The 24,640-nt window shown below is 47.0% G+C and overlaps 1 protein-coding gene across 1 annotated transcript in view; it reads right to left on the reverse strand.

The window, feature by feature from the left end:
- The window catches only part of CDC42EP4 (CDC42 effector protein 4), a 72,427-nt gene extending 49,418 nt beyond the window's left edge, over positions 1–23,009 (reverse strand). Inside the window, exon 1 of the mRNA XM_063961168.1 lies at positions 22,852–23,009. The gene's annotated coding sequence lies outside the window, so the exon portion shown is untranslated. The remainder of the gene's footprint in view (positions 1–22,851) is intronic.
- Between the last annotated feature and the right edge of the window lie 1,631 nt (positions 23,010–24,640).

The following is a 24,640-nucleotide window of genomic DNA, read 5'->3' on the forward strand; positions in this document are numbered from 1 at the left end:
CAACAATAATAACCCGAATTTTTTGTAACAATAACTATATACAAGTATTGCAGACAATCCGCACTAGGGATGGGCGCCCAGCATCCACTACGGACTACGAGAAATAGATTTATCGGTAAGTAAAATCTTATTTTCTCTAACGTCCTAAGTGGATGCTGGGACTCCGTAAGGACCATGGGGATTATACCAAAGCTCCCAAACGGGCGGGAGAGTGCGGATGACTCTGCAGCACCGAATTAGAGAACTCCAGGTCCTCCTCAGCCAGGGTATCAAATTTGTAGAATTTAGCAAACGTGTTTGCCCCTGACCAAGTAGCTGCTCGGCAAAGTTGTAAAGCCGAGACCCCTCGGGCAGCCGCCCAAGATGAGCCCACTTTCCTTGTGGAATGGGCTTTTACTGATTTTGGCTGTGGCAATCCTGCCACGGAATGTGCAAGCTGAATTGTACTACAAATCCAACGAGCAATCGTCTGCTTTGAAGCAGGAGCACCCAGCTTGTTGGGTGCATACAGGATAAACAGCGAGTCAGTTTTCCTGACTCCAGCCGTCCTGGAAACATATATTTTCAAGGCCCTGACAACGTCCAGCAACTTAGAGTCCTCTAAGTCCCTAGTAGCCGCAGGTACCACAATAGGTTGGTTCATGTGAAATGCAGAAACCACCTTAGGTAGAAATTGAGGACGAGTCCTCAATTCCGCCCTGTCAGAATGAAAATTTAGGTAAGGGCTTTTACATGATAAAGCCGCCAATTCTGACACACGCCTAGCTGAAGCCAAGGCCAACAGCATCGACACCTTCCACGTGAGATATTTTAAATCTACCGTAGACAATGGTTCAAACCAGTGTGATTTTAGAAATCTCAACACAACATTGAGATCCCAAGGTGCCACTGGAGGCACAAAAGGAGGCTGTATGTGCAGCACCCCTTTCACAAATGTCTGAACTTCAGGTACTGAAGCCAGTTCTTTCTGGAAGAATATCGACAGGGCCGAAATTTGAACCTTAATGGACCCTAATTTTAGGCCCATAGACAGTCCTGTTTGCAGGAAATGCAAGAAACGACCCAGTTGAAATTCCTGTGTAGGGGCCTTCTTGGCCTCACACCACGCAACATATTTACGCCAAATGCGGTGATAATGTTTTGCGGTTACTTCCTTTCTGGCTTTTACCAGAGTAGGGATGACTTCTTCTGGAATGCCCTTGTCCTTCAGGATCCGGCGTTCAACCGCCATGCCGTCAAACGCAGCCGCGGTAAGTCTTGGAACAGACAAGGCCCCTGCAGTAGCAGGTCCTGTCTTAGAGGTAGAGGCCACGGTTCGTCCGTGAGCATCTCTTGAAGTTCCGGGTACCAAGACCTTCTTGGCCAATCCGGAACCACGAGTATAGTTCTTACTCCTCTCCTTCTTATGATTCTCAATACTTTCGGTATGAGGGGCAGAGGAGGGAATACATACACTGACTGGTACACCCACGGCGTTACCAGAGCGTCCACTGCTATTGCCTGAGGGTCCCTTGACCTGGCGCAATATCTGTCCAGTTTTTTGTTTAGACGTGACGCCATCATGTCCACCTTTGGTCTTTCCCAACGGTTTACAATTTGGTGGAAGACTTCTGGGTGAAGTCCCCACTCTCCCGGGTGAAGGTCGTGTCTGCTGAGGAAGTCTGCTTCCCAGTTGTCCACTCCCGGAATGAACACTGCTGACAGTGCTATCACATGATTTTCCGCCCAGCGAAGAATCCTTACAGTTTCTGCCATTGCCCTCCTGCTTCTCGTGCCGCCCTGTCTGTTTATGTGGGCGACTGACGTGATGTTGTCCGACTGGATCAACACCGCCTGACCCTGAAGCAGAGGTTTTGCTTGAATTAAGGCATTGTAAATGGCCCTTAGTTCTAGAATGTTTATATGAAGAGATGTTTCCATGCTTGACCACAAGCCATGGAAATTCCTTCCCTGTGTGACTGCTCCCCAGCCTCTCAGGCTGGCATCCGTGGTTACCAGGATCCAATCCTGAATGCCAAATCTGCGGCCCTCTAGTAGATGAGCCCTCTGAAGCCACCACAGGAGAGACACCCTTGTCCTTGGCGACAGGGTTATCCGTTGATGCATCTGAAGATGCGATCCGGACCATTTTCCCAGTAGATCCCACTGAAAAGTTCTTGCATGGAATCTTCCGAATGGAATCGCTTCGTAAGAAGCCACCATTTTTCCCAGGACCCTTGTGCACTGATGCACTGAGACCTGTCCTGGTTTTAGGAGGTTCCTGACTAGCTCGGATAACTCCCTGGCCTTCTCCTCCGGGAGAAACACCTTCTTCTGGACTGTGTCCAGAATCATTCCTAAGAACAGTAGACGTGTCGTTGGAATCAGCTGCGATTTTGGAATATTTAGAATCCATCCGTGCTGACTTAGCACTACCTGAGATAGTGCCACTCCGACTTCTAACTGTTCCTTGGTTCTTGCCCTTATCAGGAGATCGTCCAAGTAAGGGATAATTAAGATGCCTTTTCTTCGTAGAAGAATCATCATTTCGGCCATTACCTTGGTAAAGACCCGAGGCGCCGTGGACAATCCAAACGGCAGCGTCTGAAACTGATAATGACAGTTTTGTACTACAAACCTGAGGTACCCTTGGTGAGAAGGATATATTGGGACGTGGAGATAAGCATCCTTGATGTCCAGCGACACCATATAGTCCCCCTCTTCCAGGTTCGCTATCACCGCTCTGAGTGACTCCATCTTGAATTTGAACCTTTTTATGTAAGTGTTCAAAGATTTTAGATTTAATATTGGTCTCACCGAGCCGTCCGGCTTCGGTACCACAAATAGTGTGGAATAATACCCCTTCCCCTGTTGTAAGAGGGGTACCTTGATTATCACCTGCTGGGAGTACAGCTTGTGAATGGCTTCCAGAACTGCCTCCCTGTCGGAGGGAGACTTTGGTAAAGCAGACTTCAGGAACCGATGAGGAGGAAACGCCTCGAATTCCAGTTTGTACCCCTGTGATACTACCTGTAGAATCCAGGGATCCACTTGCGAGTGAGCCCACTGCGCGTTGAAATTCTTGAGACGGGCCCCCACCGTGTCTGAGTCTGCTTGTAAAGCCCCAGCGTCATGCTGAAGACTTGGCAGAAGCAGGGGAGGGCTTCTGCTCCTGGGAAGCGGCTGCATGGTGCTGCCTTTTTCCTCTTCCTCTGCCCTTGGGCAGAAAAGAGTGACCTTTTGCTCGCTTGTACTTATGGGAACGAAAGGACTGAGTTTGAAAAGACTGTGTCTTTTTCTGTTGATGTGAAGTAACCTGGGGTAAAAAGGTGGATTTTCCAGCCGTTGCCGTGGCCACCAGGTCTGTTAGACCAGCCCCAAATAACTCCTCCCCCTTATACGGCAATACTTCCATGTGCCGTTTGGAATCTGCGTCCCCTGACCACTGTCTGGTCCATAATGCTCTTCTGGCAGAGATGGACATTGCGCTTACTCTTGATGCCAGGGTACAAATATCCCTCTGCGCATCACGCATATATAGCAATGCATCCTTTAAATGTTCTATAGTTAACAGAATATTGTCCCTATCCAGGGTATCAATATTCTCAGTCAGGGAATCCGCCCATGCGACTCCAGCACTGCACATCCAGGCTGATGCGATTGCTGGTCGCAGTATAACACCAGTATGTGTGTATATACTTTTCAGGATATTTTCCAGCCTCCTATCAGCTGGTTCTTTGAGGGTGGCCGTATCAGGGGACGGTAACGCTACTTGTTTAGATAAACGTGTGAGCGCCTTATCTACCCTAGGGGGTGTTTCCCACCGTGCCCTAACCTCTGGCGGGAAAGGGTATAGTGCTAATAACTTATTAGAAATTAGCTGTTTTTTATCGGGGGAAACCCACGCTTTATCACACACCTCATTTATTTCCTCAGACTCAGGAAAAACTATTGGCAGTTTTTTCACACCCCACATAATACCCGCCTTTGAGGTATTTGTAGTGTCAGAAAGGTTCAATGCCTCTTTCATTGCCGTGATCATGTAACGTGTGGCCCTACTGGACATTACGTTTGTCTCGTCACCGTCGACACTAGATTCAGTATCTGGATCTGGATCCGTGTCGACCCACTGAGGTAGCGGCCGTTTTAGGGCCCCTGAGGGTGTCTGAGACGCCTGAACAGGCACTAATTGATTTGCCGGCTTTCTCATGTCGTCAACAGTTTTTTGTAAATTGCTGACATTATCACTTAATTGCTTAAACACAATCATCCAGTCAGGTGTCGACTCCCTAGGGGGTGACATCACTAACACAGGCAACTGCTCCGCCTCCACCTCATTTTCCTCCTCATACATGTCGACACACGCGTACCGACACACAGCACACACACCGGGAATGCTCTGATAGAGGACAGGACCCTACTTAGCCCTTTGGAGAGACAGAGGGAGAGTCTGCCAGCACACACCCAGCGCTATATATATACAGGGATAACCTTATATAAGTGTTAATCCCTTATAGCTGCTGTTAATCTAGTTATTTGCTGCCAAAATGCCCCCCCTTCTCTTTTTTACCCTGAATCAGATGCAGTACTGCAGGGGAGAATCAGGGAGCCGTCCTTCCAGCGGAGCTGTGAGGGAATAATGGCGCCAGTGTGCTGAGGAGATAGGCCCCGCCCCTTCACGACGTCCTTAACTCCCGCTTTTTTGTGTAAAATGGCAGGGGAAAAAATACATCCATATAGCCCTGGAGCTATATGTGATGTATTCCTTTTGCCAGCTAAGGTATATGTGTGTTATATTGCGTCTCAGGGCGCTCCCCCCCAGCGCCCTGCACCCTCAGTGACCGGAGTGTGAAGTGTGCTGAGAGCAATGGCGCACAGCTGCGGTGCTGTGCGCTACCTTAGTCTTGAAGACAGGATGTCTTCTGCCGCCGCTTTCACCGGACCTTCGTCTCTTCTGGCTCTGTAAGGGGGACGGCGGCGCGGCTCCGGTGACCCATCCAGGCTGAACCTGTGATCGTCCCTCTGGAGCTAACGTCCAGTAGCCTAAGAAGCCCAATCCACTCTGCACTCAGGTGAGTTCGCTTCTTCTCCCCTTAGTCCCACGATGCAGTGAGCCTGTTGCCAGCAGGACTCACTGAAAATAAAAAAACCTAACTAAACTTTTATTCTAAGCAGCTCTGGAGAGCTACCTAGTTTGCACCCTTCTCGGCCGGGCACAAAAATCTAACTGGCTTGGAGGAGGGTCATAGGGGGAGGAGCCAGTGCACACCACCTGATATCTCAAGCTTTTATTTTGTGCCCTGTCTCCTGCGGAGCCGCTATTCCCCATGGTCCTTACGGAGTCCCAGCATCCACTTAGGACGTTAGAGAAAAAGGAAAGCAATTGGGCAAAATCTTGCTGCACTGCAGGTGAAGCAGATGTACCATATGCAGGGAGATTTAGATTTGTTTATTTTGCTAACAAACCTGAATAACACCCTGAGTGACTGAGTTAGTGCACTGGTGGTATAGGATGGGTATACTGTGCTCACCCCTGATTCCCGCTGCTGCCTGCCAGATTAATAAATAATACATTCGTTGACCCACTCAATCCTGGGTATTCCAGGAATCCTGGTATTGAAAAAAACGACCCGGGATTGGCTCCCCTAATCACTAGCAGTCTACAAAAATAAGAATTTTCTCACCGGTAATTCTATTTCTCGTAGTCCGTAGTGGATGCTGGGAACTCCGTAAGGACCATGGGGAATAGACGGGCTCCGCAGGAGACTGGGCACTCTAAAAGAAAGATTAGGTACTATCTGGTGTGCACTGGCTCCTCCCTTTATGCCCCTCCTCCAGACCTCAGTTAGGGAAACTGTGCCCGGAAGAGCTGACACAACAAGGAAAGGATTTGGAATCCAGGGTAAGACTCATACCAGCCACACCAATCACACTGTACAACTTGTGATAACCATAACCAGTTAACAGTATGAACAACAACTGAGCCTCCTTTTACGGATGGCTCATAACAATAACCCTTTAGTGAAGCAATAACTATATACATGTATTGCAGAGAGTCCGCACTTGGGACGGGCGCCCAGCATCCACTACGGACTACGAGAAATAGAATCACCGGTGAGTAAATTCTTATTTTCTCTGACATCCTAGTGGATGCTGGGAACTCCGTAAGGACCATGGGGATTATACCAAAGCTCCCAAACGGGCGGGAGAGTGCGGATGACTCTGCAGCACCGAATGAGCAAACTCAAGGTCCTCCTCAGCCAGGGTATCAAACTTGTAGAATTTAGCAAATGTGTTTGAACCCGACCAAGTAGCAGCTCGGCAAAGCTGTAAAGCCGAGACCCCTCGGGCAGCCGCCCAAGAAGACCCCACCTTCCTTGTGGAATGGGCTTTTACTGATTTAGGATGCGGCAGTCCAGCCGCAGAATGTGCCAGCTGAATCGTGCAACAGATCCAGCGAGCAATAGTTTGCTTTGAAGCAGGAGCACCCAGCTTGTTGGGTGCATGCAGGATAAATAGCGAGTCAGTTTTCCTGACTCCAGCCGTCCTGGAAACATAAATTTTCAAAGCCCGGACTACGTCCAGCAACTTGGAATCCTCCAAGTCCCGAGTAGCCGCAGGCACCACAATAGGTTGGTTCAAATGAAACGCTGAAACCACCTTTGGGAGAAATTGGGGACGAGTCCTCAATTCTGCCCTGTCCATATGGAAGATCAGATACGGGCTTTTACACGACAAAGCCGCCAATTCTGACACACGCCTAGCTGAAGCTAAGGCCAACAGCATGACCACCTTCCACGTGAGATACTTTAGCTCCACGGTCCTAAGTGGCTCAAACCAGTGTGATTTCAGGAAATCCAACACAACGTTAAGATCCCAAGGTGCCACTGGAGGCACAAAAGGGGGCTGAATATGCAGCACTCCCTTTACAAATGTATGAACTTCAGGCAGTGAAGCCAGTTCTTTTTGAAAGAAAATAGATAGGGCCGAAATCTGGACCTTTATGGACCCCAATTTTAGGCCCATAGTCACCCCTGACTGTGGGAAGTGCAGAAATCGACCCAGCTGGAATTCCTCTGTTGGGGCCTTCGTGGCCTCACACCAAGCGACATATTTCCGCCATATGCGGTGATAATGCTTTGCTGTCACATCCTTCCTAGCTTTTATCAGCGTAGGAATCACTTCATCTGGAATGCCCTTTTCCGTTAGGATCCGGCGTTCAACCGCCATGCCGTCAAACGCAGCCGCGGTAAGTCTTGGAACAGACAGGACCCCTGCTGTAACAGGTCCTGTCTGGGAGGCAGAGGCCATGGGTCCTCTGAGATCATTTCTTGTAGTTCTGGGTACCAAGTTCTTCTTGGCCAATCCGGAACGATGAGTATAGTTCTTACTCCTCTCTTTCTTACTATCCTCAGTACCTTGGGTATGAGAGGAAGAGGAGGGAACACATAAACCGACTGGTACACCCACGGTGTCACTAGTGCGTCCACAGCTATCGCCTGAGGGTCCCTTGACCTGGCGCAATATTTTTTTAGCTTTTTGTTGAGGCGGGACGCCATCATGTCCACCCGTGGCAGTTCCCAGCGATTTACAATCTGTGTGAAGACTTCTTGATGAAGTCCCCACTCTCCCGGGTGGAGGTCGTGCCTGCTGAGGAAGTCTGCTTCCCAGTTGTCCACTCCCGGAATGAACACTGCTGACAGTGCTAGCACGTGATTCTCCGCCCATCGAAGAATCCTTGTGGCTTCTGCCATTGCCACCCTGCTTCTCGTGCCGCCCTGGCGGTTTACATGGGCGACCGCCGTGATGTTATCTGACTGAATCAGTACTGGGTGGTTTTGAAGCAGGGGCTCTGCTTGACTCAGGGCGTTGTAAATGGCCCTTAGTTCCAGTATATTTATGTGTAGTGAAGTCTCCAGACTTGACCACTGTCCTTGGAAGTTTCTTCCCTGAGTGACTGCCCCCCATCCTCGGAGGCTTGCATCCGTGGTCACCAGGACCCAGTCCTGTATGCCGAACCTGCGGCCCTCGAGAAGATGAGCACTCTGCAGCCACCACAGCAGAGACACCCTGGCCCTTGGGGACAGGGTGATCAACCGATACATCTGAAGATGCGATCCGGACCATTTGTCCAACAGAACCCACTGAAAGATCCTTGCATGGAACCTGCCGAAGGGAATTGCTTCGTAAGAAGCCACCATCTTTCCCAGGACTCGCGTGCAGTGATGCACCGACACCTGTTTTGGTTTCAGGAGGTCCCTGACCAGAGATGACAATTCCTGGGCCCTCTCCACCGGGAGAAACACCTTCTTCTGTTCTGTGTCCAGAATCATGCCCAGGAAAAGCAGACGCGTTGCAGGAATCAGCTGCGACTTTGGGATATTCAGAATCCAGCCGTGCTGTTGCAACACTTCCTGAGAGAGTGCTACGCTGACCAACAACTGCTCTCTGGACCTCGCCTTTATGAGGAGATCGTCCAAGTACGGAATAATTATAACTCCCTTCTTCCGAAGGAGTATCGTCATTTCGGCCATTACCTTGGTAAATATTCTCGGTGCCGTGGAGAGACCAAAGGGTAACGTCTGGAATTGGTAATGACAGTCCCGTACCACAAACCTGAGGTATTCCTGGTGAGGTGGGTAAATGGGGACATGCAAGTAAGCATCCTTGATGTCCAGCGACACCATAAAATCCCCCTCTTCCAGGCTTGCAATAACCGCCCTAAACGATTCCATTTTGAACTTGAACTTCTTTATATAAGTGTTCAAGGATTTTAAATTCAGAATGGGTCTCACCGAACCGTCCGGTTTCGGTACCACAAACATTGTGGAATAGTAACCCCTTCCCTGTTGAAGGAGGGGGACCTTGATTATCACCTGCTGGAGGTACAGCTTGTGACTTGCCGCCAGTACTACCTCCCTTTCCCTGGGAGCAGCTGGCAAGGCTGATTTGAGGTAACGGCGAGGGGGAGTCGCCTCGAACTCCAGTTTGTATCCCTGAGATACAATTTGTACAGCCCAGAGATCCACCTGTGAGCGAACCCACTGGTTGCTGAAGTTTCGGAGACGCGCCCCCACCGCACCTGGCTCCGCCTGTGGAGCCCCAACGTCATCCGGTGGACTTAGTGGAAGCAGGGGAGGATTTTTGTTCCTGGGAACTGGCTGCCTGGTGCAGCTTCTTTCCTCTACCCTTGCCTCTGGCCAGAAAGGATGCTCCTCTGACCCGCTTGCCTTTCTGAGGCCGAAAGGACTGCACTTGATAATACGGTGCTTTCTTAGGCTGTGAGGGAACCTGAGGTAAAAAAGTCGACTTCCCAGCAGTTGCTGTGGATACGAGGTCTGAGAGACCGTCCCCAAACAATTCCTCACCCTTATAAGGCAAAACCTCCATGTGTTTTTTAGAATCAGCATCACCTGTCCACTGCCGAGTCCATAATACTCTCCTGGCAGAAATGGACATTGCATTAATTCTAGATGCCAGCAGGCAAATGTCCCTCTGGGCATCCCGCATATATAAGACGACGTCTTTTATATGTTCGAGGGTTAGCAAAACAGTATCCCTGTCGAGGGAATCAATGTTGTCTGACAGGGAATCAGTCCATGCTGCTGCAGCACCAGGCTGAAGCAATAGCAGGTCTCAGTAGAGTACCAGAGTGTGTATACACAGACTTCAGGATAGCTTCCTGCTTTCTATCCGCAGGCTCCTTTAGGGCGGCCGTATCCTGAGACGGCAGTGCCACCCTTTTAGATAAGCGTGTTAGCGCCTTGTCCACCCTAGGGGATGTTTCCCAACGTAACCTATCCGTTGGCGGGAAAGGGTACGCCATCAGTAACCTCTTAGAAATCACTAGTTTCTTATCAGGGGAACTCCACGCTTCTTCACACAATTCATTTAATTCATCAGATGGGGGAAAAGTCACTGGCTGCTTTTTCTCCCCAAACATAATACCCCTCTTGTTGGTAACCGGGTTAATGTCAGAAATGTGCAATACATCTTTCATTGCAGTAATCATGCATCGGATGGCTTTTGTAGACTGTACATTTGTCTCATCCTCATCTACACTGGAGTCAGACTCTGTGTCGACATCTGTGTCTACCATCTGAGCTAGCGGGCGTTTATGAGCCCCTGACGGCTTCTGAGTTGCCTGGGCAGGCGCGGGCTGAGACCCCGGCTGTCCCAAGGCTGCTGTGTCATCGAACCTTTTATGTAAGGAGTTGACACTGTCGGTTAAGACCTTCCACATATCCATCCAATCAGGTGTCGGCCCCGTCGGGGGCGACACCACACTTATCTGCCCCTGCTCCGCCTCCACGTAACCCTCCTCATCAAACATGTCGACACAGCCGTACCGACACACCGCACACACACAGGGAATGCTCAGCCTGAGGACAGGACCCCACAAAGTCCTTTGGGGAGACAGAGAGAGAGTATGCCAGCACACACCACAGCGCTATATAACACAGGGATTTACACTATAAAAAGTGATTTACCCAATAGCTGCTTAAATATCTTATTTGCGCCTAAATTTATGTGCCCCCCCTCTCTTTTTTACCCTTCTTGTATCAGGATACTGCAGGGGAGAGCCTGGGGAGCTGCTTCCAGCGAAGCTGTGAAGGGAAAATGGCGCTGGTGTGCTGAGGAAGAAGGCCCCGCCCCCTCAGCGGCGGGCTTCTGTCCCGCGTTTTATGTAACTTAATGGCGGGGGTTTTTACACATATACAGTTTTCAGACTGTATTATGTGTATTTTAAGTGCCAAAAGGTATTATAATTGCTGCCCAGGGCGCCCCCCCCCCCCCCAGCGCCCTGCACCCATCAGTGACCGGAGTGTGTGGTGTGCTGTGGGAGCAATGGCGCACAGCTGCGGTGCTGTGCGCTACCTTAATGAAGACAGGAGTCTTCTGTCGCCGATTTCATCGCTTCTCTTCTGTCTTCTGGCTCTGCAAGGGGGACGGCGGCGCGGCTCCGGGAACGGACGATCGAGGTCAGGCCCTGTGTTCGAACCCTCTGGAGCTAATGGTGTCCAGTAGCCTAAGAAGCACAAGCTAGCTGCAAGCAGGTAGGTTTGCTTCTCTCCCCTCAGTCCCACGTAGCAGTGAGTCTGTTGCCAGCAGATCTCACTGAAAATAAAAAACCTAACAAATACTTTCTTTTCTAGCAAGCTCAGGAGAGCCCACTAGGAGCACCCAGCTCTGGCCGGGCACAGATTCTAACTGAGGTCTGGAGGAGGGGCATAGAGGGAGGAGCCAGTGCACACCAGATAGTACCTAATCTTTCTTTTAGAGTGCCCAGTCTCCTGCGGAGCCCGTCTATTCCCCATGGTCCTTACGGAGTTCCCAGCATCCACTAGGACGTCAGAGAAAGTACATTACAATTGCTTGATTCATAAAATGGGATGGTCTTCAGTTTGCCGACTGTCGGGATCCCGGCGCACAGTATACCGGCGCCGGAATCCCGAAAGCCGGCATACCGACACTTTTTCTCCCTCTTGGGGGTCCACGACCCCCTTGGAGGGAGAACAGGGGGCTCATTTGCGCTCGCCCAGCTGTCGGTATTCCAGCGCTGGTATGCTGGTCGCCGGGAGCCTGGCCGCCGGCATACCCTACTACACCCCATAAAATGTCACTTTCTATGTAATGATACCCTAAATATAACAAAACTTTTAAGCCCATGTCTTAAGGTTATAAAAACGTAGGATTGTACTACAAAGGCATTATTTTAATAAGTACCACTATTTTGTAGTTGCAGATTTCTGACAATTGAGAACATAAAGACAGATGCTTTCACTGGGTGTAAAAAAATAACTTAATATAAAATGTGAACAATTTATAAAGGCTCAAATGTGCCATTTTATGGCCTGGAAAGGCCTGTGGCTTAAAGAACACATAAGAATCCTCTGTTCTCACTACACTAGACCAATGTGTTGCCTCCACGTCCAGCAACTACTAGAGAGAAATAACATTATACGTAACACCCAAACTTTCTCTAGAGCAGCATCAATATTTTGGATCCTGTGACCGAGCTGTGTCAAAGGAATCCTTTATGCACTGCATCCATCTCCCAGACTGCAGACACCCCTAACTGCCTTCTGCCAAATGAAGCCCAACGTCCCATTTCTACATAAGACAAGGACATACTGTGCGACACTATGGGCCTGATTCATGTTTGTAAGTAAAGCAAAAAAGCAAGCAACCGGGCAAAACCATGTTGCACTGCAGGGGGGGCAGATGTAACATGCAGAGAGATTTAGATTTGGGTGGGGTGTGTTCAAACTAAAATTTAAATTGCAGTGTAAAAATAAAGCTGTCTAACATTTGTGGTCTACATCCAAAAGCAGCCAGTATTTACCCTGCATAGAAAAAATATAAATGTATTTGCTCCTTTTGCATTGCAACATGGTTTGCTTCAGACACACAGTTACGTGCTTTGGGGGTAATTCAGACCTGATCGCTAAGCTGCGTTTTTGTACAGCGGGCGATCAGGTCTAAACTGCGCATGCGTATGCACCGCAATTCGCACAGCCGATCGCAAGGAGATTGACAGGAAGACAGCGTCTGTGGGTGTCAACTGACCGTTTTCTGGGAGTGTTTGGAAAAACGCAGGCGTGTCCAAGTGTTTTCAGGGAGGGTGTCTGACGTCAATTCCTGTCTCGGACAGCCTGATGTGATCGCAGTGGCTGAGTAAGTCCTGGGCTGTGCAGAGACTGCACAAGATCTGTTTGTACAGCTCTGCTACACATACGTTCACACACTTGCACAGCTAAAATACACTCCCCCTGTAGGCGGTGACTATCTGATCGCTGCAGTACAAAAATCACCTGCTAGCGATCAGGTCTGAATTAGCCCCTTTATTTGCCTTACTTGCAAACATGAATCAGGCCCTATGTCTAATAAATAGGCTCTGGGAGTTCTGCAGAGGGACACAAAGCACACCTGCTGCGTTCCAACATTTGCTAAGCACACAATAGTGTTCATATGATTTTATTGACAAAATATCTGGTCATGAATTCCTATGGCACAGGTCCATAGTCTCCTTTTGTACATGATATACAGGCTAGTGCAGAGGTTCCCAAACTGTGTGCCGTGGCTCCCAGGGGTGCCTCGGGACACTTGCAGGGGTGCCCTAGGTTGGTGGTCCAGGACCAATTCAAATTATTCATGGTCAATATAATAGGCAAAACCAGTGCTGGTGCCTGCCAGTCATAAAATACGTGGCCAAACAGAAGCAAATCTTGTCCCTCGCCACACAACTGACCCTAAGGATGACATATAAACGCGATCTACTTAATGTAATATTTCTTTATACATTTCTCAAGAAATTTTTGGCCTAGGGGTGCTGTGAAAAAAATTCTGATATTCTAGGGCGCCATGATTCAAAAAAGTTTGGAAACCACTGAGTTATAGTATATAATTATTTTTGTTATGTTTACTTTTGTGAAAACTGTTCCTGTAAAAATAAATCCTGTAATACATCACAAGTGACTGGGGCAGGATCGGAAGTGGATGATGAAATATTGTCCATAAAGTGCTGTGTTATATGTTGGAACTTTACGACTAAAGGTGTATAATAATAATAATAATGATGATAATAATACCAAATGTCATTCACACAGCTTTGCCCCAGAGCATGGCATGGTATTAAAGAAGGCAGAAATAAACCCGAAAGACCTTCAACATCCAGAAGGTGAATAAAAGACAGGGGTGGTTAGAAGATCACAAATGGAATAGAGATGTAATATAAATAAATTAAAAAAAGCTAGGTGTGTCAAGAATCAGGAATCCGTTACGTGACGCCCATATTTCCCACAATGCCTGTGAGTATTGCCTTTCCTCTAATATTCCCCTTGTAAGACCACTTTTCTGCTGCTAGGTTGGGATGGATACCCTGGCGGACGAGATACCGGCGGTCAGAATAAGGACCCGATGATCAAAATCCTGACTTACCTTCCCCCAGTGGCCCCCTAACCCCTCCTGTTTGCAGCCTAAACCTATCCCCTGTAGCCTAACTCTATAATGCCGGGTTGGTGATCTCCAAGCGCCGCCTGTGCACACACCGTGAACGGAAAAGGGTCGCATCGACCCGGCTCCCGGTCACCCCGCACAGCGAGCCGGCTCGCTACCAGGGTTGAAATAACAGGTCGCTCAAAACGGTATTTTTCCCTTGGCACCTTTCAGACCGAACATGAACATGGGTTATACGCACTCATGTGCCAATAATCTGTGTTCATAGCTGGCGGTCTTAGCGGAGGTATAAGTAGGGTCATTTAGAATAGAGCTGATGTCATTACAGGTTGAGTCTCCCTTAACCAAAATGCTTGGGACCAGAGGTATTTTGGATATGGGATTTTTCCGTATTTTGGAATAATTGCATACCATAATGAGATATCATGGTGATGGGACCTAAATCTAAGCACAGAATGCATTTATGTTTCATATACACCTTATACACACAGCCTGAAGGTAATTTTATCCAATATTTTTTTATAACTTTCTGCATTAAACAAAGTGTGTGTACATTCACACAATTCATTTATGTTTCATATACACCTTATACACACAGCCTGAAGGTCATTTAATACAATATTTTTAATAACTTTGTGTATTAAACAACGTTTGTGTACATTGAGCCATCAGAAAACAAAGGTTTCACTATCTCACTCTCACTCAAAAAAGTCTGTATTTCGGAATATTCCGTATTTCGGAATATTTGGATATGGGATACTCAACCTGTATTTGCAGGGACACAGTACAGTGCAAATGTTAGAAACTAGGGAGTCAAAATAAACTCAGATTTGACAATATTCTTGGCTTGGTATAGCGCCAACATATTAAGTTGCACTTTAAATTGGGAACAAAACATGACATGATTCGGTAATAATAATCAGACAGTGACGTAAGAGGGTCCTGCTCGCAAACTTACAGTCTATAGGGAAATAGGATTTTTTATAAATGAGGATAAGTGCTACATGTTACAAATGGTCCAGACAGTTTGCAAAAGTTGTTGGTGGGCCACATGAACCAGTTACATAGCTATTTTGTCATTGGGTCAGTGGGTTGTCTCACTATAGAAAGAGAACATATGTAAAGTTAGGAACATAGAAACATAGAATGTGGTGGCAGATAAGAACCACTTGGCCCATCTAGTCTGCCCCTTTTTTTTAATCCTTTAGGCAATCTCAACCCTTTTTGAACCTTAATTCTTTGTAAGGATATTCATATGCCTATCCCAAGCATGTTTAAATTGCTCTACAGTCTTAGCCTCTACCACCTCTGATGGGAGGCTATTCCACTTATCCACTACCCTTTCTGTGAAGTAATTTTTCCTTAAATTTCCCCTGAACCTCCCCCCCTCCAGTCTCAGTGTATGTCCTCGAGTTCTAATACTTCTCTTCCTTTAAAGAATGTTTCCCTCCTGAACTTTGTTAAGACCCTTGATATATTTGAAAGTTATCTGAGGATTGTATAAGGGGTGCTAATTGGGCAGAACTGTCTATGGAAGTTATGTTGGTGGGGCTAGAATCTGATAAATTTGCCTGAAGTCGTCACCTTCAAGGAACGCTTGAAGGCAGGAAGGCTAGGAGAATGTCTTTGTATACGAGGGAAGGCATTCCATATAGTAGGTACAACCAGAAAAAAAGTCCTACTGTTTTTTGCATGAATTTTTTACCTTTACCAATGTTTATAAATTAATATTTATTGGAGAAATATTCTAAATGCAAGAAAGTACATTATAATCAAATTAGTGACCATATGAAGGGAATTGTTAATGCAGCAGGATCCAACAAGACAATGGGGTATATGCAATTGCGGTCGAATTCCGGCTGGAATTCGACCGTTTTTAAATTCGACACAATTCGACAGTCACATACCCTCCCGCCGGGACCCGAATTCGACATATTCAATAAAAAACGGATTTGACAGTCCTGCTGTCGAAAAACGGTCCCCTTCTCCAAGTAGACTCCACAGGGTACCTGAAAATAAAATTATACTCACCAAAATCCAGTGTAGATCTGTCCTCTTCTACTTGTAATCCTCGTACTTGGCAAAAAAACAAAACAAAAATCCCGGACCACGCACTGAAAGGGGTCCCATGTTTACACATGGGACCCCTTTCCCCGACTGCCGAGACCCCCCGTGACTCCTGTCACAGAGGGTCCCTTCAGCCAATCAGGGAGCGCCACGTCGTGGCACTCTCCTGATTGGCTGTGCGCGTCTGAGCTGTCAGACGGCGCATAGCACTATGCCGCTCCATTATATTCAATGGTGGGAACTTTGCGGTCTGCGGTTGGCCGCGAGTAACCTCACCGCTGACTCCTGACCCTCTGTGACAGGAGTCACAGGGGGGTCTCAGCAGTCGGGGAAAGGGGTCCCGTGTAAACATGGGACCCCTTTCAGTGCGTGGTCCGGGTTTTTGCGTTTTATTATTTTGCCAAGTACGTGGATTACAAACAAGAAGAGGACAGATGTACACAGGATTTTGGTGAGTATAATTTTATTTTCAGGTACCCCATGGATTCTACTGGTGAAGGGGACCGAGTCGGCGTGTGAACATAACTAAGTATGTGTGTGTCGGCGTGCATGTATGTAATAAAGTTTTACTTTCACGGTGTGCGTGTACTGTTTTTATTTGGGTATTTTTTTTGCAGTAGAACTACAGGTACCTAGCGGGCCCGTTTTTGCTCCGCATGCTGGTACTTGTGGTTCTCCAAATACCAGCTTGCGGGGAGGCTTGCTGAGACTTGTAGTTCTGCTACAAAGAACAATGGGGGTAATTCCAAGTTGATCGCAGCAGGATTTTTGATAGCAACTGGGCAAAACCATGTGCACTGCAGTAGAGGCAGATATAACATGTGCAGAGAGAGTTAGATTTGGGTGTGGTGTGTTCAATCTGCAATCTAATTTGCAGTGTAACAATAAAGCAGCCAGTATTTACCCTGCACAGAACCAAAATAACCCACCCAAATCTAACTCTCTCTGCACCATGTTATATCTGCCCCCCCTGCAGTGCACATGGTTTTGCCCAACTGCTAAAAAATTTCCTGCTGCGATCAACTTGGAATTACCCCAAATATTCTTTATTTTTGTCACTTGGCCATCAGCCTCCCATCCGCAGCCCTTGGATGGGGGGACAGCCTCGGGCTTCACCCCTGGCCCATGGGTGGCTGGAGGGGGGGACCCCTTGATTTAAGGGGTCCCCACTCCTCCAGGGTACCCCGGCCAGGGGTGACTAGTTAGTGATTTAATGCCACGGCCGCAGGGACCGATATAAAAGTGTCCCCCGGCTGTGGCATTATCTCTCTGACTAGTGGAGCCCGGTGCTGGTGTTAAAAAAATGGGGGACCCCTACGTTTTTTGTCCCCCGTATTTTTGTCACCAGGACCGGATGCAGAGCCCGGTGCTGGTTGTGAAAATACGGGGGATCCCCTGTCATTTTCTTCCCCGTATTTTTACAACCAGGACCGGCTCAAAGAGCCCGAGGCTGGTTATGCTTAGGAGGGGGGACCCCACGCATTTTTTTTTCAGGTTTTTTACACATTCCCACCCCTTCCCACTGAAAAACATGCTCTGATCTCTCCATATTATTTTAGTCAGTAAAAAAAAAAAATATTCTTTTAAAAAATATATAAATAATACTTGTGGCTCCTAATAGACAAACCAAGTACATAGGCCCTCATTCCGAGTTGTTCGCTCTCTAGCTGCTTTTAGCAGCATTGCACACGCTAGGCCGCCGCCCTCTGGGAGTGTATCTTAGCTTAGCAGAATTGCGAACGAAAGATTAGCAGATTTGCGAATAGAAATTTCTTAGCAGTTTCTGAGTTGCTCCAGACTTACTCAGCCATTGCGATCAGTTCAGTCAGTTTCGTTCTTGGTTTGACGTCACAAACACACCCAGCGTTCGCCCAGACACTCCCGACTTTTTCCCAGAAACGCAAGCGTTTTTTCACACACTCCCATAAAATGGCCAGTTTCCGCCCAGAAACACCCACTTCCTGTCAATCACACTCGGAGCACCATAACGATGAAAAATCCTCGTTATGCCGTGAGTAAAATACCTAACTTTTGAGTAAAATAACTAAGCGTATGCGCTCTGCGACCCTTGCGCATGCGCAGTAAGCGACTAATCGCAATATAGCGAAACTCGGCAACGAGCGAACAACTTGGAATGAGGGCCATAATCCCTTCTAATATAAATAGATATGCTATTAGCAATAAAAAAACACACAAAAAAACATGTTTTTAAAAAAATTTATTAGATCCCGCCAGCAAAATAAGGCGGATTGAAATTGACGAAATGACTGTCGAAAAGCACTGTTGTCGAATCGACATTCTTCAATTGAATATACTTTTGTCGAAAAGCCGCATTTTTACCATTGCAGACATGTCGAATTTGACAACTGTCGAGTTGCAAAAAGTCGAATTTGAAACAGACGTTTTTTTGTCGAAAAGTACTGTATTGCATTGTCGAATCATTTTTTTGTGTCGAAAATGCCCCGTTTTTCGACATTTGCGGCAATTCAACCGCAATTGCATATACCCCAATACTGCAAATGATGTTTCCACCCACCTTCTAATCAGTAAAGTGTTGGCAATTATGTTTTTTAAGCATGATATTACATATGATATATTGTAAAACTTATAGGGGTGATTCAATATTTTTGTTTGGGCACACAACGTATAGGGCACCCATCACAGCAATTCAATTGTTGCTCCTATCGGGCGCTCATTACTGTTTCTGCACACAAAAGCACAGTTTTTAACCGTGCAAAGCAGCTAAATCCAACTAAAGTCCCGTCTGGATCTACAAAAAGTGCAGTTTGGGCGGACACCTTTCTGCTCGACACCTAAAGGTTGTAAGCAGAAATATCTGCAGCAGCAGCTTGCAACAACTGAAACGCCCCCCGTATGTTAATAGGAAGCTACAAAGGGGCACCCTTGTGAAGGCTGTTAGGCTTACTAAATTGATTATAAGAAAATGAATAACACCATAAGTCAGGAGGCTGCACTAAAATATAAAACTTTGTGGTTACGGAAAGTATAAAATGTATCTAGTATACAAGCAGCAGACTTGCAAATAATTATCAACCCGATCCGCAGAGAGTTGTGGATCAGATCAACAATAGAAATCAGCAATGATTTGAAGTTTGGACATGAGATACTGTATTTTCCAGCATGTCTGACTTTTTGGCCGCATCTGTCATGGCCTAGCGCCTGACATTTCCCCTGCTCCTTCACAGCGAATAAACACCGATATCATGTGGCCATATACTGTGAGATATCAAACAGTGAGCGGGATATACTAACTGGAAAATGGGGTAAACAGTGTTTTTCTGCATTTCCCGTATGTACTAACACCCGGCCGCCGGGTTTCCAATGCGGAGGATGGGCTTCTTTCCGCATCTGTGCAGTCAGAAGGATCTGATCGGATACCTCCCAAAACTCTCCATGGCCACTGCCTCACTCTACGCATGCACAGACAGACTCCCGGGTCATAAACCCAGAAGACCAGGGAACAGCTGCCATCGTAAAGGGCAGCTCTCATTGGGAGAGTGCCCTTTGCAGTAATAATTGCATATGCGATTAGCAGAGCCGGATTATAGGAGGGGCAACAGGGGCGGTCGTCCCGGGGCCCCCACAGATTTGGGGCCACCACACACTGTTCCACCCAGAACTGGCCGCAGCTTTTCACTCAGGAGCACAGCATTTAGCTGTGTCTCCGTTCCCCCACGTCCTCGGCGGCTCAGCTGTTTATTAACAGTGGCCATTTTTTTGCATACATTTTTTTAATGGGGGCCTCCACAATTTAGTTGCCCCTGAGCCCTCACAACCCTTAATCTAGTCCTGGCAATTACAATTAGTAACAATGCGGTAAGTGGCGAGATGTACCGCATATGGTTGGTACATTCGGCCCAGTGTATAGCTGCGATATCTGATGGGTATCAGGCTCTCAGATAAAATGACTATCAGACCGAAAGACAATTTATCTGACAGCATATGCTCGGTACATAGGCTGGTGCAATATTCAGCCTATGAAGTCTCTATGATTCCTAAATCAATAATATCCCAAATTATTGGTCAATAGGCTACACATCATGACTAGTGGTCTAGCCTACAGGTCCGGTATGTTTTACCGTCAGATGAGATGCCGACTGTCAGTATACCGACAGAGGCATCCCAGCAGCCAGTCCCCTTGTGGGCTCGCTGCACTCACCACACATCAGGCCCGGTGGCTCGTTTCGCACGCCACAGGTTATATTCCCATTCGGTTGGTGACGTGGACCCACCAACCGAGTGGGAATACCCCACGTTTGTTGGGATTCCAGGTATTGGTATTTCACCGTCTGTTGGGAATCCGTCGTCTGTCACCATAATGCCGGGTTCCCTACAGCCGGTATATTAACGGCATCCCCAGCCTACAGTACGGCTGTCGCCACTTTCCAGTGTGTATGCTGTTGGTACAGAGAAAATGTTGTGCTCAACATTTTATATTAGTAATACAAATAGGGGGAAAATATATATTTCTTACACTTATACTAAGCACCAGCATCACATGACATCACTGTATAAAACCATGATATTTACATAATAGAAATCAGGTCAGCTCTTGCACATAGCCATCTCCAAGTAATGGCTCCCTGTCAATGCCAGTTTTAAAGAAATCAAAATGCACTGAATCCTTAGGGGATTTGTGCTGGAAGGTTTACTGCTTGCTCATGAGTTCAGAATGAAACAAGACGTTTATATACCCTTACCAGGTCTGCATCTCTGACAATACAAATCTTGCAGTTAACAGCATTGTAACTTAAATATAATTTAAGAAGTAATTTATTTGGCTATCACAAATTAATGTCAAAGTTCCCCTTCAGCCTTAACTATCGGAGATTTGGATTTCCACTCATCACATCAGAAGATGACAACAGCCATAGTGACAGATGGCAGATTCCCAGCTAGGACTGGCTAACTAACCGCAGGCTAAAGTGACACCTAGTCTCACCGGAATTTAATGAAAATCATCCTCCAAAAATGTTTGTGTGTGCGTGTGTATACATCCCACTACTGATTGTGTACATACTGGCATTAATAATTCTGGGAGGGATCTAACTGGATCCCTCTTAGGGGGAAATGTGATGAGAAGCCCATAGGCTTCTATTGAGTAACACCATCTAACCATTGGGTCCAAGCATTCTGGAACTTGGTACATAAGGACATGTGGTCAAAACTAATAAAACAGTATCTTCTGAATTTTGGCCACATTTTCAAAGTTAGTACATCCAAATGATGCGATCTCTCATCTAGGAACCCAGATAGCAAAGAAAGTGAATTATTCCAGGTGTGTGATCATTCTGTAAACTTACATGCATGGGGGTCTGTTTATTAATATCCGGCAGATCAGATGGTCGCCGCCTATAGGGGAGTGTATTTTCGCTTTGCAAGTGTGCGATCGCATGTGCAGCCGAGTGGTACAAAAAAGTTTTTTGTGCAGTTTCTGAGTAGCTCTGAACTTACTCAGCCCTTGCGATCACTTCAGCCTGTACTTGCCTGGAACTGACGTCAGACACCAGCCCTGCAAACGCTTGAACACACCTGGGTTTTTCCAAACACTCCCAGAAAACGGTCCGTTGACACCCACAAATGCCCTCTTCCTGTCAATCTCCTTGCGATCGGCTGTGCGAATGGATTCTTCGTTAAATCCATTGCTCAGCAACGATCCGCTTTGTACCTGTATGACGCGCCTGCGCATTGCGGTGCATGCGCAGTTCTGAACTGATTGCAACGAAAAATCCTAGCGTGCGATCAGGTCGGAATGACCCCCTAGGATTGTAGTGATACATGCACCATCACTAGACCTCATGACCACAGTCACAGATGTCTTCCTAGAGTCACTGCGATGAGCACTGCTAATCAATATATTACATAAAAACCTGTGTATGTAAATATGCTAACAGTATATGCTAGGCGTGTGGCTCCAAATATTGGAGCATCCCCATAGCTGGAGAGTCCAGATAATTCTAGGTCGTACATTCCATGCGTGTTGTGTGTTTATATATCAACAAACGTCCTGCATTCTATTTCGCCGTCACTTTGGTTGTGCTCTTTTACATAACACATGTAACTATTGTTCCTGCACAGTTTGTTTCTGTAACAGAGCCGGACTGATTCCGATGCATTGGTGTTCTGTGGCAGCACCGCTGGCAAACCCCGCAGCATGCATCTCCTAGCTATTAGGGTGTAAAGCTGTGCCCTGTCTCCGGGCTGGCAGCGACCCTCATCTACATGTTCGCACAACAGTCCCAGCTCCGGGAGCCGCCGCCTGCTGCTGCTGATAGCACTGAGCACTATTGTGACAAGAACAGAGGAACTTTAACCCCACTGACCGGGTTATAGATATACAGAGACTGGTGGGATGTGTCCGGCAGATACAGACACAGGAGAACAGGGATCAGACACGGAGTATACACTACAAAGACCCTTCATCCAAGCATCCTACTGAATGGGTACAGAGACCACCCCTTTCCTCAAACAATGAAGTGCAGTCATTTGGATGGAGGCCTTTGTGTCCCTCTCAACACATAGGGAGTTCAGCAAAGGGAAGCAATAGGAGCGGGATCCAGGCGGTGCCCTAGTCCCCAACACCTCCTAGCCCAGTAACCACTGCAGTGCTGAGGTCAGTGCCAAGTGTGCTCTGGGGTAAACCACAGTACCCACATGCCACAAAGCATCACTGTATACTGGTGATCAGGAGCACACAGTCACCCTGCAATGCACGAGCAGCAGCGGACGGCTCACTGAGGATACTGCAACCCAGTAACACAGAGAAACCACTCAATGATTAGAAACGAGAGCTGCCACATGAGCTGCCTTTAACTTTCCGCTTACCTTACACGGCCTCATAATCTAAAACACAGTCCCCGAACACGCAGCACAGATCCACGAGTGGCGAGTACAGACAGCACACAGCACAGCGCTTCTCCTCTCCGCGACTCCCTTTGCTGCAGACTCAGATTTCCGTATGTCTCTGCCAGCAGCAGCCGCCACATAGAGCTGCAGTACAATGCTGGCCACGCCCACCAAGCAGGGAGCCCCGCCCCCTCTCCAGGCTCTCACTACTCGCACAGTCACTTTCTTTCTTATAGTGGCGGTAATAATAACACGCAGTCTGCTGTCTGCTATCCATAAAGACAAATGCAATTACCTGTAACAATAGACACTTTTACTGTAGGTTTCGGAATCACACAATAAAAGATCAGAATCCTTTTCAGAGTGGAGACTATTGCATTAGCTGGCAATTAGTGACAAATAAAGAGCTTACACTGAAGGTGTTATACGTTATAAATACATAGACGGTATAAGTGTTGCAGGTTTTGATCAATTATATTTGTGTGGTGATATTAAAATCTATCTAGAATATATTTTAAAGTGTAAAGTCACTATTTTAGGAATGTGGCTCTTAATACTGGAAACCCCCCACGGTTGGAAAGTACATATAATTCCCTGGTACATATTATTATTATTATTATTATTATTATTATTATTATTATCCTTTATTTAAATGGCGTCACAAGGGTTCCGCAGCGCCCAATTACAGAGTACATAAACAAATAATCAAACAGGAAAACAGCAGCTTACAGTTGATGACAGTATAGGACAAGTACAGGGTAAATAAACATAGTTACATCAGCAGATGACACTGGAATAAGTATCAGGTGGCAGAAGACTGATGGATTTGGTGCAGTTGAAGATTATTAAAGTAAGAAAGGATAAGCACATGAGGGATGAGGGCCCTGCTCGTGAAAGCTTACATTCTAAAGGGGAGGGGTAGACAGACAGGGGTGACACAGATGTGATCTTCCTTCAGTACTTTGTGCAATTTTATGCAAGAAACTAATTTTGCTTAAAATAAATCTTTTACACATGGACTGTCCCCCTCATAGGTAAACAAAGGGATGGGGGGTTCCAGTTGCCAGGAAACCCCCCTTCCCCACAGCCTGGCCAGTGGTCACTACTTGCAGTACAAAAGCGGAATAGAGCTACTGCACATGCCCAGTAGCAGCAGGTTTTCAGACGAAGGGGTATATTCAATTAGGGTCGAAAACTGCCGTCTGTCGAAAAGACTGCAGTCAGGGCCGGTGCAAGGTTTCTCGGCACCCTAGGCAAAACTTCAGCCCCCCCCCCCCCCCCCCTACCACCACCCCCATTGGGCACCACAGGAAAAAATAAAACACACTGGCATCCACAGGAAAAATAATAACAAACACACTGGCCCCTTTTAGGAAAAAAGAAAAAAACACTTTGTCCTCCACAGAATAAAAAACACACACATTTGCCATGACAGGAAAAATCCCACAATGCTCCCCAGTACATAATCTGCATTTACCCATTTATTATTGACAGAACAGCAAATGAATGTGCTCCTGCTAAGTACAAAGGGAAAATGTGATGGCTTCTCCAACATGTGTGCAAGGCCCTATCTTAAAGTATCAAAACTATTGTTACTGTTTACTTAGATAGTGCCACTAATTTGCACAGCGCTGTACACAGAACATCAGAATTCGTATCACTCCCTGTCCCACTGGAATGAGAGTGATATTCCCTAAAATACAAACACACACAGACAATTCCACATAACCTTCCCATGTGTTTTTGGAGTGTGGGAGGAAACAGGAAT

Source organism: Pseudophryne corroboree, chromosome 3 (assembly GCF_028390025.1).
Source record: "Pseudophryne corroboree isolate aPseCor3 chromosome 3, aPseCor3.hap2, whole genome shotgun sequence".
NCBI lineage: Eukaryota > Metazoa > Chordata > Amphibia > Anura > Myobatrachidae > Pseudophryne > Pseudophryne corroboree.